The following is a 14,058-nucleotide window of genomic DNA, read 5'->3' as shown; positions in this document are numbered from 1 at the left end:
TCTCTGTAAAGATGTGGGCACAACAGTCTTGGCCGGCCTGAGTCCCATTTTGTCCAGACCTGACATTAGCCAGGAGCAGCCTTAAGTCCAAGCTGGGCCAGCTTGGCTCCTATCCCGGCTGTCTTTCCTCTCCTCCAGGGCGATCACAGCAGCCGCCGTCAGGCCTGGTCCAGTTGATCTGGCTCAAGGTCCGCTGCTCTTTAATCCAAACCCCGGCTTTCTTTTCCGATGACAACGATGATGTATTACTGGCATAGGTAATATGTGTTTCAGCAATAAAGTTAAAAAAAGATGAAATTGCAGGCGCAGTTTTGACATAAACTATGAAAGGGAAAGTTCAAGGTTTCATCAAGGGGCCAAATATTTTTGTTGGAGGGCCGGATTTGGCCCACAGGCAGATGATCAACATTCTGCACAGTCATCCTCAATGCCCTGATTCATTAATTGACTTTTTCTGTTATGGAGAGAAACTTTTCTACAGTTTGACAGTTTTTTGGGCTGAAGTGGCCAACGTGTTAATGCGTACTTGGGTTGAATCTAATTTAAACACATTAGCAATAATCCAGGTTATAGATTTCAGACAGACAACAAATGTAACACTGACCAGTCACTCTGTGAATGCACAGTGAAGCAAGCTGCCTCACATGCATCCCAACGGACATGACTGGAAGACTCTCACTGACAAAAAAACCCAATGTTTTCATAAAACTTTAACCATTTTTAAAGCAAAAAAAAAACGTTATTTTGATTGGTTGTTACAGTGCAGGTGTCACTCTGGGTGACAGCAGCCAAACATCCCACCCCCTGCTTGCTCTGTTACAGCAGCTCCACCTCGAGGTCTTGCATTAATATGCATGGGGAAACATACACACATGAATGTGCACATGAACACACAGATGTCAGACAGGTTTGAGTGCTGCAGTTTGTCCAGCTTGCACGTGTTCTCTACCAAGTTAAATCCAGAGTAAAAAGGGCCTAATGCCTCCAAATCCTGTTTAATTAATGTCTCTCAATCAATTATCAATCTGCTTAATCAGTCTATAATAAGATGATGTAACAAACTAACTGAATAGTCATGATCACAGACTGAGTGAATGAAAGCGGAAGGACGCAGGGGAGATGAATAGGGACAAACCTGCAGCCATTATTTTCTGTAAATCTGATTGGCATCCAGACAAAGACAGACTTGTATATATTTGAATAGCACATTTCTTCTGTTCATGTATATGTTTTTATCTCACACTTGCTTTGGCAATGTTAACGTCTGTTTCCCATGCCAATAAAGCTCAAATGAATAGAATTTAATTGAACTGACAGACTAAAATGACAGTCATGTCTATTTATTACTAGATCAAATGTACAAATTATATTAGCATGACTTGGAAAAACAGTATATGAATATTTATTGTCTATTGTGTAACCTGTATTAGATTTATTTTCATGAATTGCGATTTTACAGTTTTACTCTACACAGTGTGACATAGGCTCAGGAAGGCAGCATGTTCTCCAGTCACTGGCCACTGTCACAACAGATCAAACCACATCACAGCACATCATACAGGATTTATTAGGTTAGGCCTGTTATGTAACACCACCCCCCAGCCACAGGCAGCCTGAGTGAGGATGACACGCAAGCAGCTTCTGTGCTGACAAGACGGAAACACAGAGCAGGTAGAGAGAAGACACTGGGGGGTGAGAGAGGGGAGAAAGAGGGTTTGAGGGAGAACGTAGGGAAGAGGAGGAGAGGAGAGAGGAAAGCCAATGAGATAAAAGGAGGAGGCGGCACGTGTCAGGGACCTTGTGAAGGTGAGAAAGTGGAGACAGACGGGTGGAGTAGGAGTAGATGAGGAAGGGATGTTAGGTAGAGTGAAGATGGACAGCACCATTTTGTGAAGTGTGATAATCTGGACACACGCAGAACTGTGGAAATACATGATTACACACACACACACACCCACACACATACGGCCATTGTTCATCCCCCTCTGTGACTGCAGCAGAGGAGACACTGCGGTTCCTCTCATGAAAAACAGTGTGCCCTTGCTATCTATGATCTTGTGACTCTGACTAATCTCCGTATATCTAAAACAAATGTTCTGCAGAGTCGGAGCGTGCGTGCATGTTTTTTCCATGAAAGTCCATATACTGTATAAACCAGTGACAAACAGTTGAGTTGAGAGCACAAATATTGGTTGTAACAAAACAAAATGCAAGAAAAGAGTTTAGATGCAGAGACACAAAGGAGTAATAAAGCTCCCCTCCTCATCTGCACAGAGCAGACTACGGTGGTAATGCACCGCATTCGGTCGGACAGGGTGTGGAAGGGAGGGTGTGTATGTGTGTGTGGGAAAGCGTGACTCACGAGCTACGCTCGAGGGTCTCCTTGAGTACCCCGTGCATTCCCATCTGACAAACAGGCAAATGTTGGCAAACAGAGGTTTGCAGACTGTTAGACAGCCCTGGGGTCTGCAACACTGAGTCACTGCTGTTTTGTGTGTATATGGATGTGTTTGTGTGCTGAGTGTTGCTCATCCGAAGCCCCTCTGGTCCTTTTCAACACTTTTCCTGTGTTTAGATCCGTGAGATGCACTGAATCATGGATAAATGCTGATTTTTTTTACCTACTGCGTATTATCTATCCTCTTTGTGTTCACGTTATATCATGCAGAGGTCAACATTGTGCTGAGTCAGGGTGCTGTGGTGAGTTTTACATCAGCGTCCTGTCATCGTGTAGCTAGCTGACTATCTGCTGTCACCATTCAATGTTTACAGTTTTACGTAACAGAAATGCCATAAGACATTTTAGAAATGTCACTCTAAAATGTTAATGAACCTAATCAGCAGGGCTGTGAGGACATAATGTTACATTTTCTAGTCTAACAAACTACAATTTCTTTTTTTTTTTTTTGATATTACAGATCCAACCAGAAAATATTTTCTGTCAGATTTTTTTAAGGAATAGTGTGACATTTTAGAAAATATGTTTATTCACTTTCTTGCTGAGAGTTAGATGAGAAATATGAAGCTAGATCCAGCAGGTGGTTAGCTTAGCTTAGCATAAAGACTGGAAGCAGTGAGGAAACAGCTGGCCTGGCTCTGTCCAAAGTTAAAAAATCTGCTTAATCTGGGGTGTCCCGGTGGCTCACCTGGTGGAGCGTGTGCCATGTGTCGGGGCTGAGTCCTTGCTGCAGAACCCGGGCCCTTTGCTGCTTGTCAGTGAGTGAGTCCTGATACTTTAGAATCTTTATCTGTGACTTATTACAAAGTGAGAAAGTTCTGTGAACTTGTGCTGTTTAGTTTGCTGAACTTATACAATGCACAAGTTGACTGAACTGTCAGTCAACTCATCAAATCAAGCTGTTTAGAAACACTGTTAGATTGATACCATACTTCCCAGCATGCTTTGTGGTTGGGTTAAAATTCTCCAGAAAGCCTTCTTTGTACTAATTTGAGGAAAGTTATTATGGAGATTTATTATGTGTCATGGTCTTCTCTCTGATCTAAATTAAAACAATACAAGCTACGATGAAGATAACTCCCCATACTCTGTCTTTCTAACACATTTTAGCCGCAGGTTTCAAACCAGGGTCCACTGATATTTGAGTGTGGCTGTTAGCAGATTGGACAGTATGTTGCATTGAGGAATCAAACTTGAAGCTGCTATATCAGTGAAAATTAAATACAATTAGATATTGAGCCTCAAACTGGCTCAACTTAATTTCTTAAGCTTGTTAACTTTAAACTTTAAGTTATAAAATCAGGTGATAAATCAGCTGACGGAAAGAGTAATTGTACATAGAAACACAGAATCATCAAAGTGAGTTGACACAACTGGCTGGCCCTAAAGTTGAGTAAACTCAAAAAGACTTTTCTCAAACTTATTATTTGTTTAACCCTTATATATTTTTGTTCCTTTGGGCAGAGCCAGGCTAGATCTTTACCCCTGTTTCCAGTCTTTATGCTAAACTAAGCTAACGGCTGCATGAGCCAGCTTCATATTTAGCGCTCGGATATGCGAGTGGTATTGATCTTCTCATCTAACGCCCAGCAAGAAAGTGAATAAGAATATTTCCCCAAATGTCGAACTATTCCTTTAACACCTCATATAAATATTTAAATACAGTTGAATCTAAAACAATTAAGCAATTTTTTACTTATTTTATGAATTTTTTTAAAATCCAGGTCTAGATGATATGGGTGAAAAGTTAAATACCTCTTTGGGATTAAAATGTTTGGACTCTATACTGGACGACCTCTTCATTAGCTCATGTAATAAATCCTAAGTAGTGATATCCAACTGGTGTTCCCTTGGTCTAAGAAAGGTTAGCTAAGCAAGCTGGTACTACAAACAAGCTCGTAGCATTGCTATTCCTGTACACAATGTCCCAAACTCCATAAATTGAGCGCTGAATGCGGCGCTGCATCTCTCGGAGGCAAAGTCTCTCTATCTGACTAGATGATGATGATGATGACTCATTCTCTTATCTGGATAGATCAGCAGTTTCTATTAGCATGCTGCCTGGCAAGCACAGAACTGTGATTTGTGGTGCTCTAGGTGTTATAAATATTCACAATTGTGCGAGAACAAGATGAGGAATTTTAATTGTGAAGCTGACATTTTCCTTCACAAAAGATCCTGTTTAGTTTGGTAAACTACTATCTGGTGTGTGAACAGTTTATGTGAAAGGAGATCATTAAAACAAATAAAAAAGCTTTGGAGCCTACTGTAATAATACTAAAAGAAATTGTATGTGACCATGTTTGTTTGTTAGCTGTAGCCAGGTTTGGTCCCTGTAGTCCGTGGCAACTTTAAAGGGAGAAATCAAGACACATGGGACTCCTCTGTTTCCTATTCAACACACACGACAGTAAGTTACAGATAAAAGCTGTATCAGCTGTATTTGATTATGAGATGCTCTGTGGTTGAAAACTGCTTCTATTCAACTAAAGTGTTATAAAACTATAAAACACATTGAATCATGCAGTAGCATAGCTATATGTTATCTTCCTCTCTTACTACTGGATTTATGCTGTTGATTTCAAGATAAAACGAACATATTATAAGTCTTTTACCCTGCAGACATTTTGACTTGTCATAGTAGGAGGAGCACAGGTGTTACTAATAACATTAACGATGGCTCTGTTCTATTCAAGTGTCCCAGTAAGCCATGACAGTGTGACAGTGAGCAATACCAGGAGGACCCTGAAACTGAAGCAGCTAAATGGAATTCAGCCATCATTCATTTTATTATTTACACCTGTGCTTTTCCTACTGTGACATGTCAAAGTGTCTTCTCTGAAAAAGGTCTATTGCAACTCACAAGCGTTTGTGGTAGTGTCCGCAGACTCGGCCCTTATGAATGCATGATTAAGGGTCTTTTATCAACACTGATCAGAGCAGCGCGTTTCGCCCAGACTCCTTCTGTTTATTTTTCCTCACATATTGATTTAAGGCCAGTGAAAACTCAGATATGATTGTGACACATAACATCAGTCTAACTGACATCATCCTAAACACTACGTTTGACTCTCAACACTACTGGGCAGCATGCATAATGATCAGTCTATAATTCATACTGTCAAGTGATACTAAGCCTAAATGCTTAATATGAGATAATATATGGTTTACTGAAAACAACAATAGGAACAAAAATGTGCTATCTGTCTTAAATTTCCAGTAAACAGTGGTGGAATGTAACTACGTACATTTACTTAAGTACTGTACTTAAGTAGAAATTCGAGGTACTTGTACTTTACTTGAGTATTTTTTATTTTATGCAACTTTATACTTCTACTCCGCTACATCTCAGAGGCAAATATTGCAGTTTTTACTCCACTGCATTTGTCTGACAGCTTTAGTTACTTTGCAGATTACAATTTTTCATACCATCCTGTCCAGTGAAAACCATGTATCTCCAAATGTGCGGATTTTGAATTTAAATTATTTTTACTGATAAAGACTAAAAAGTCAAATTAAAGTGATCCTTTGAGGGTTGAGAAAATTCTCCTACTTCTTAAGCTAAATAAACTATTTAAAATGCAACAGTAACATTAATCCAAACACATCATATATAATAGTAAAACACTGACAGGACCATTTTTCTGGATAATGAGTAATTTTACTTTTGATACTTTAAGTAAATTTTGTTGATAATACTTACATACCTTTACTTAAGTAAAGGATCTGAATTACGGTGGCCGACAAGGGCAAATGCACTGCAACAAAACACAAGCAAATTTAAAAAACATCAAATACAGAAATGCGCTGCAAAGACACAAAACAAAGTGTTTCCAGAGGACAATAACAAGTGCTGGACACGGCTTGAACGCGCTTGTTGTCAAGTTTGCTGCCACGGTTTGTGACTCAAGAAGTTATTGAAGTCGGGTCTGTGTATCATCCGTTTATGTTTCTGTTGTGGGTTTCTGACTTCTGCTACTGATCTTCTCTGCGCATGCGCTGAAAGTGACCTCAGCATGTGCCCCACAAGACCTTGCAGAGCGAAAAAGTGGAATCAGTGAGGAGATTTAGTGTTTATGACAGATACTTTACTGTCCTACCACCAGTGGTGACAGATGACCTGTAGCCTGCATGATAATCATGTTGGCATTATTAGACCAGAAATATCCCGAGGTCTAGACTGCAGGAGGCCAAGCATTGTAATGATAAAGAGATGACCTCAGCTTTGATGTTTAAAAAGTTACACATCACACAGTATCACTTTTATTTTTTTTTGGGGGGGGGGTTGGAAAGACATCCCCAAATGATCTTACAGGTATTAAATCACTAATGAAGCTGCTTTGACGCCGCTGTGCGACCTGAGCATGTCAAATCAAAGAGCTTTACTGTCTCCTCACAGAGCAGCACAGGATAACTGTCTAAACTCCCGTGCTTAAAAACTTTGATGCAGGAAACCTTGCAGACTGTAGGAAACGCCGCTTGGTCACTCCAACGTTCATAACAGGCTACAGTCCGTCTGTCATCACTGATGAACCTGGTTATTATGATGAACAGTAGTTTTACAAAAATTTTTCAAATTTTTCAAAAATGCTTCACAAACGTTTTATTTAAATCTGCGTGCTCCCGCGAGGGAAGTGCGCGCTGCAGATCAGACATGGGGAAAGTGGAGAAACAGTACAAAACAAAACAGAAAAACAATGAACAGGTGATACCGACTTCATGAGTCACAAACCTTTTTAGTGTCGTCTGAAAACACTTCCGTTGTCGTTTTGTATTTGCAGCGCGTTGGTGTATTTGGTTGTTTTGTGTGTTTTTGCAGCGCGCTTCTGTATTTGCAGCTTGTTTTCTAAATGCTGTGCATGTGTTGTCAAATGTTTTTTTTATTTGCTTGTGTTTTGTCTATTTGCATGTGTTTTCTTAAGTTGCAGTGTGTTTGCCCTTACTTCTTCCACCACTGCCAGTAAACAAACAACTGTCAGCCAAGCAAAAATGACATTACTAACCGCCTTGATTTTTTGAGGAATTGCAGCATGTCTTATGTTGACCATAGTTGTCAGTGTTCTGTGCATCGCTGAAGCAGCTGGCAGCCTTTGACCATTCACATATGTGGAAGAGGCAGAGGCTCAGGCTGCCACTGATAGTGCTGCCTCCTGGCCAGTAGCTAGCAGCCAGCTGGGGAGCAGTTATTCAGTTTTGACGCCAGCTTGTGTGTAGCGAGCCCAGTTTGACACTTCCTATTGAAAAACTTAGGGAGGCGGATGTGAACAGTTATTCATCAGAGGTGAGTAACCAGGTTGTCAAACCAACCAGTTAGTCCTCATCCTTGGAGCTTTGTAAAAACAAAACATACAGTCTGAAAACGCTTCCTATAACGCATACATTTCAACTTTGTGCCGCTTGTCCGAGTACGTTTGTGAGTGTGCTGTCTTCTTCTGCTCAGTGTGGTTCGCCAAGCCGGAACAGGCTCTTCACTGCCCCCTGAGGCCGGAGGGCACATTGCAATTATGGTTAGCGAGAAACCATAGTGTGGTGGGTGTTTAACCCCCATCAGCCACAAGGGGGAACTAATGAGCCCACACTCAAACGCAAAGTAGGACAAGCTACACAAAGGTGAGATTTACGCTTTATCAGAATGGGTTTGAAACAGTATGTTTTGGTGAGAAGTCTTCAAGGATGAAGACTACAGTAACTGATTGGTTTGGCAAATGTACCTCTGGTTCACCTCTGATAAAGAGCAGTGCAGAGCCGCTTCTCGTAGCTTTTCACTGCTGTCTCCCACGCAGTGGATAAGACAGTCCCAAACAGGGCTAGTGTCTAGCCTGCCTGGCAGCAGCAGTGCCAGGCCTGTCCCCTGCCAGGATGACAAAAAAAGAGCTGCCAGGTAGAGATGACTGGTAGTATTTGAGCTCCAGTTGCCCATTCGGTCACAACATTTCAGTGATTTTCACTGTGGACGTTTACTGTGTTCTCGTGTTTGACATGTGAAGGCTTGAAACCTTTTACAAAGATAATTAAATACAATCACTGCCAAGCAGAACAAGAGAGACACAGATAGCACCGCTGCCAATGTTAGCTAGTTAATATGGGGTTTGCTTGACCCTTTCCATCCACACAAAAGTAGCCATTGTTCAGCTGTCGTATATGCAGTGCATGTATGCGTGTTGTGTTTGCACATTTATCAAGCAAGCAAAAACACTGGCAGTCAGTAAGCATGATAAAGAACTCATGCTAAAGCACATAAACATACTCACTCCCCACACTGAGCCACTCTGACTGTTCGGTTTTGAGCAGTTCATGCGTAATGCATGCTGTCAATTACCCAATTGTTAAAGCCACCAAAGTGGCTACACTTCTAATGGAAAACCACAAAAGCAGACTGGACAGCAACACAAATGTAGTCCAAGAATGAAAGTGCATTAATGTGAAGCAGGCTGGATGGCTGGAGAAGAGTCAAGCATACGCACACAGTGATCAAATCTCTCCTCAGTAAACACAGGCTGAAAATAACGTTCAGTAAAGAGCACAAACGTTTGGTTTTCACAGTGTACGCAGATCAGGCCAATCGTGCAGAGTCACCCTACTGCTGCAGCGGATGCAGACTAGCTTAGCTCCGATTCAGCAGAGCACAGCAATAAAGCTACAGCACAGCTCTTACTGGACCATCAATCAACACAGAGGGTGAAAGGGAAAACAGAGAGGAGAATCTAATATAGCAGTTTTTACTAAAATTTAAATGTCAGTTATTAGCCAGGGTTTAGGTCTATATTTTCTTGTTTATTAGTTTGAAATTAAGCCCAGCAAAGGGTTTTATTACACCATGATCTCACTGGATTTTCTCATTTGGCTGCATGTTCTGGGTAAAAAGCACATGGCGTTAATTGAAGGAAGGACTGAAGGACTATCTACGTTTAATCAGGTCAAATGCTCAAAATATCTTTCACTATGGGTTCGTCATTACCGAGCCAAGCAGCAGCCATTAAAAGCATGCCAGAGCGATGGCGCGTGATCATGCTAATAGTCTGTGTGAACTATTAAGGGCATTGATAAAAACAGGAAATCAATATTCACAACCACGTTAATACCATGCGGGAGGAGACTGAAGACTACACACATGAATCTCTTTCACTCTCTGTCTACAAGACTTCATTCAGGATGAAGATGCACTGATCTTTTTTATCCTTTTCTTTATGTTAAAATTAGTACCATATCCTTCTTATGATATGGCGAACATGTTAGCAAATAGTTGCCTATTTCAGCTACACATCCAGCAGACATGGAGCAACATTAGCATTTAAAGTCCTGAATCTGGCCATTAAAAGTCCCAAATAAAACCGAGAGACATTTGGGGTTTAAATGTGAAAAATGCTTAAAGCGGCTATAACCAACACTTTTACATAAACAACAGATCACATGATTACTTGTATGTGAAAGGAGCTGCTCATAGTGACAACCCCACAGAGAACCATCACCTGCCTCTGCACTTCCCCTCAGCACTTCAGACCTTTTATACCAGCTGTCGGCTCATTGTTTTGGTTTTCTGGCCCGCAACTTTAATATTTCGACTCAGTCTCAGGGATCTCAAAGAGCGTTTTCAGCTGCAGCAGGCAGCTGTTTTCACTGTACACTACCTGCTCAGCATCAGACAGATACAGTTAGGACAGGAGTTGGTGGAGACCAAAAACAGAGCTAAAAGATGAATACTGGACTTACATTCATCAGGTGGCCAGAAACATGGCTCCAAATGAATGCTTCATATCTGCAGGATGGCAACTGTTGGCTAACAGGTTCTCATATCAATATATAGTATATAAAAGGTGATAAACTGTTTGCTAACAAGTTACAGCGTGTTTCCGTTGTCCCCAAGAGGTCAAATCTTTTAATGCAGGAATAAACATTTCCTGCATTTTTTGCTGGGAAGGTGTTAGAAACCTAGCATGGGCAAAACATCATAATATCAGTGCATCCCAAACAAGTGATGCAGATCACAGGAAATATGAAAAAAAACTACTGCTGCTGCACAATTTTTCAGATTTTCTCTGATCTTTTTTAACTGTAAAAGACTGTATAGTTTGACCCGCTCAGGCCTCAACAAACTCCTCAAATTAAAACGTCTGAGAATGGAACGCCACTCTTTGAATGACCTCACAACTCACAGACATATACAACCTGTGACAAGGGGTCACGAGTAGACACTGCTTCTCTGAGGAGTAACAAGCCAAAACGTTTTAGAACCACTGTCCTATACCATGAAGGATAACTGAACCATCTCATTGAGCTTCCTGATATTTTCAAATGTCTGGTACACCCATACACCTGTCCTTTCCCCCTCACAGCTACTCAGCTATTAGTAACACCATTACAACTCCAATTAACGTATAGAGCAAACAACTGAGATTGAAAGCGACGTGTTTTGCCGCTCAAACAGGCTAAAACCACTTAGATGGAAATGCTGTTCCCTCCCCTGCAGCGAGAGAAACCATGTAGTTAAATGGTGTGATTAGCACTACAACTAGAGTCCAGACGAGGCGGAGAGCTACATGCTCTGCACTAAAGAGGAACAAAAAACAACAATGAGGAGACTCTGGAGATTTTGCAAAAATAAAGAACTGAAATGAACTGTGTCACATACTCCTGTGAGACCACTGCTGCGGTGTTACACTCTTAAGGATCAATAATTATGTTTGCGGTTATAATTATCACGTGAGGAAAAAGGCAGAATTAGAGATTTTCACACCATGTGTGTGCATCTGAGCAAACACCATGCTGTGAAAATGACTGCCAAGTCACCATGGCAACGGTCAGTCCACTACTTGTGTGGAACGTGAGCAGAAAGAGAGTTGCCATTGGCTGATTGCTGAGGGACAGGATGGAGGCGCCTGCTGCTGACAAGATGGCCATGCTGCAAAGGGCAAAAGTGACCTGTACCAAAGGACAGTAAACAACACAGAGCTTTGCCTCTGTAGTCAAGGCATGTTGGGTTTCTGCTCGCCTCACTCGCGCATTTCAGACACTGTATAGACCGTATGTGGGCTCATAAGTAAATAAAGGGTCGTATGCATGGGAGGATTACTGAACAGGCCTACGAGGCACAGGCCCAAGGCTAAAGGGGTCAAAACGACTACAAGGAGACTCCTAAAGACTACCAAGCGTCTCTTTCAGTCTGGGTGTCTTGCTCCTATGTTGGAATGGAGTGGGGGGCCTTTTACATGTCTGTGCCCAGGGGCCCACTGTCTCATAATCCATCCATGTTCATATGTATTCATTTAAGTGGTTTGTATGTGGTGCACTTTGCTGTATCCAAATGCTTAATTCTTACAATAGTTAAGCATTTTTGTGTACAGGAGAAGTAGATTATAAGACCCTCAGTCAGTATTAGTTGTCAGAATAAATCATGTGTTTTTGTGGCAAGGTTATTAAGGAAAATCTGACAGAATATCCAACCAAACTCAGCCCTACACTACATGCATTCATTTCGGACTGTGCACTGTGTTGTTACGTTAAGGCTTCTAGGCTTTTATTTTAAAGATGTCGAAGAAAAATGAGCCACAGTGAGCTAACCCGAAACAGCCTCCTGGAAATTGGATAAAGCTTTGATACCATTAGAGTAATTCAGCCGCAACACTTGAAAGCCATGCAAAAAAAAGCTGTGCCTCTGTGATCTGTCAGGTGGGACGTGCGTTCCTGAAAAACAGAAATGCTGCAAGGTCAAACAGCAGCGCCAGGCAACCTGTCACGACTCTGCTGCCTATAAACATGGATGTCACTTACTTTGGGTCTAAGACACAGTGAGCTGTTTCTCCATGCAGAGCCAGGGAAGCTGCGATTCTGTTCACCAAGAAAAAGTACGGTAAATATCTAGGCTGTTATGGTTCCGGTGGCAACATGTATGTGACGCCCAAACACGCTCAAACATGGGCGCACAGGATGACAAGGCGCGCAAACATCTGCCGGAGCGCACTGCGCAGCACCCCTCCGTCAGCTGCACCAAAATAAACAGACACAGCAGGAAATAGCCTGAGCCTTGCGGAATCCGCACCGCTTCAAATAAACACCAAGCTCCACACATGCACGGTTACTCCTTCATGTATTCTTTCTAGTCCTTGATGCTCGCCACACTCTCCGCACTCCACAGGCGCGTCCTCCGCAGAAGGACAGCTCTGCCGCGGCCACTGGCACTGATGATTTCAGCGACAAGGCCAGGCCTCACTTACCTGTGCCCCCTTTCCCGTAGCGCTGTTAGTCCTTTCGCGGTTCCAGCGCCCCGGTTTTCATTGTTTCCCTGCGGTTCTTCGCCAAGAGCTCCGCTGGATGGAGCGGTGATCCTGGCTCACACACCCGGGGAGGAGGGGAGGAGAGGAGGGGGGGGGGGAGGCTGGGCCAGGGGATGCAGGAGGTGCGCTGGATGGCTGCCGCGTGAGGAGAGGCACAAGGGTATATGGATGGAAGCATCTGCGTCACGTTACGTCGGATTTTCTTTTTTTAAAGGGAAACACCACTCAGTTTGTTGAAGATGGCTGCTTTGGCCTGCACAGGAACCTACTGTATTACTGTATAACTCAGGATCAAACAGTAACACTTTGTGAAGATGGAATTCAACTTTGAAGTAACTAAACGAACACTGCAAACATGGTAAAACTGTATAATAAGGGTACAAAACAAGTGCTTAATTAACGCTTAACTAATACATGACTCATGGTGATTTAGAGCCTGAATTAATGGATGTAAAATGAATTCCTATTGCTTATCATTATCAAATGATTAAGTCACTATGACTATGTGATTGGTTAACACTTATGTAATGGATTATCAATGAATCAGTGTTAATTCACAGTTATTTCATACATTCATTTCTGTGCCATCAAACTAGCTGGAATCCAGTTACACTCCAGTTATACTCGCTCCTTATGTAGATAAATAGGTAATGAGAACACAACGGTTTCTACACTAATTAAAACATACTTATATTAAATTTCTGCCAATAGATCCTCCTAAATGTTACACACTGGACCTTTGAACAGAAGTATTCTTAGCATAATGTATAAAAAGTACTCATAATGCAAAATGACCCCTCTAGACTGCTGTATTAGTATAAAGGGCCTATATTATTTTTTTATTGTGTTACTATAAATGCTGCATTAACATGTAAGTCTGGTCATGGTGGAGCTAATTTGAACTATTTTATATAGCCTATTGTTGGATTGTTTATCTATGACAGTGCATCATATTTTATAAAATGATAAAATCGTAATCCCTAGTAACTACAGCTGTCAGAAAAATGTAGTGGAGTAAAAAGTACAATATTCTTTTGTAGAAAACTCTAAATCAACGTATCTGTGAATACAAGAGAGGACTCCGTTTCTGAGTTGTCTCTGTCCCTCAGGAATTTCCCATCCTTCTTATAATGAAAACCAGGAGAAAAACTAAATTTACATAATCTGTGGGAGCTGGTGGCTGTCGCATAATTCTAAAACAAAATCTCCCAACATGACTACTTCTAATTGGCACTACATACACACACAGTGCTTTGCTATCTAGACAGCTCAAGGTGGAAACTGACACAAATATCTGTTCCCCGTTCTCCCACATCAAAGCACACACAT

The 14,058-nt window shown here is 41.7% G+C and overlaps 1 protein-coding gene across 5 annotated transcripts in view; it reads right to left on the bottom strand.

Moving 5' to 3' along the window:
* The window catches only part of snphb (syntaphilin b), a 32,285-nt gene extending 19,460 nt beyond the window's left edge, over positions 1 to 12,825 (bottom strand). For 3 of the 5 annotated variants that reach the window (XM_044212262.1, XM_044212265.1, XM_044212263.1), the window contains exon 1: positions 12,670 to 12,824. The gene's annotated coding sequence lies outside the window, so the exon portion shown is untranslated. Of the gene's footprint in view, positions 1 to 12,226; positions 12,598 to 12,669 lie in introns of those variants that run through there. The other 2 variants (XM_044212260.1, XM_044212261.1) reach the window with 2 other exon arrangements.
* Positions 12,826 to 14,058: the final 1,233 nt, after the last annotated feature.

The sequence above is a fragment of the Siniperca chuatsi genome, linkage group LG10, assembly GCF_020085105.1.
Source record: "Siniperca chuatsi isolate FFG_IHB_CAS linkage group LG10, ASM2008510v1, whole genome shotgun sequence".
Lineage (NCBI taxonomy): Eukaryota > Metazoa > Chordata > Actinopteri > Centrarchiformes > Sinipercidae > Siniperca > Siniperca chuatsi.
Note: the sequence above shows the minus strand (reverse complement) of the source record. Positions and strands in the feature narration are given on the sequence as shown.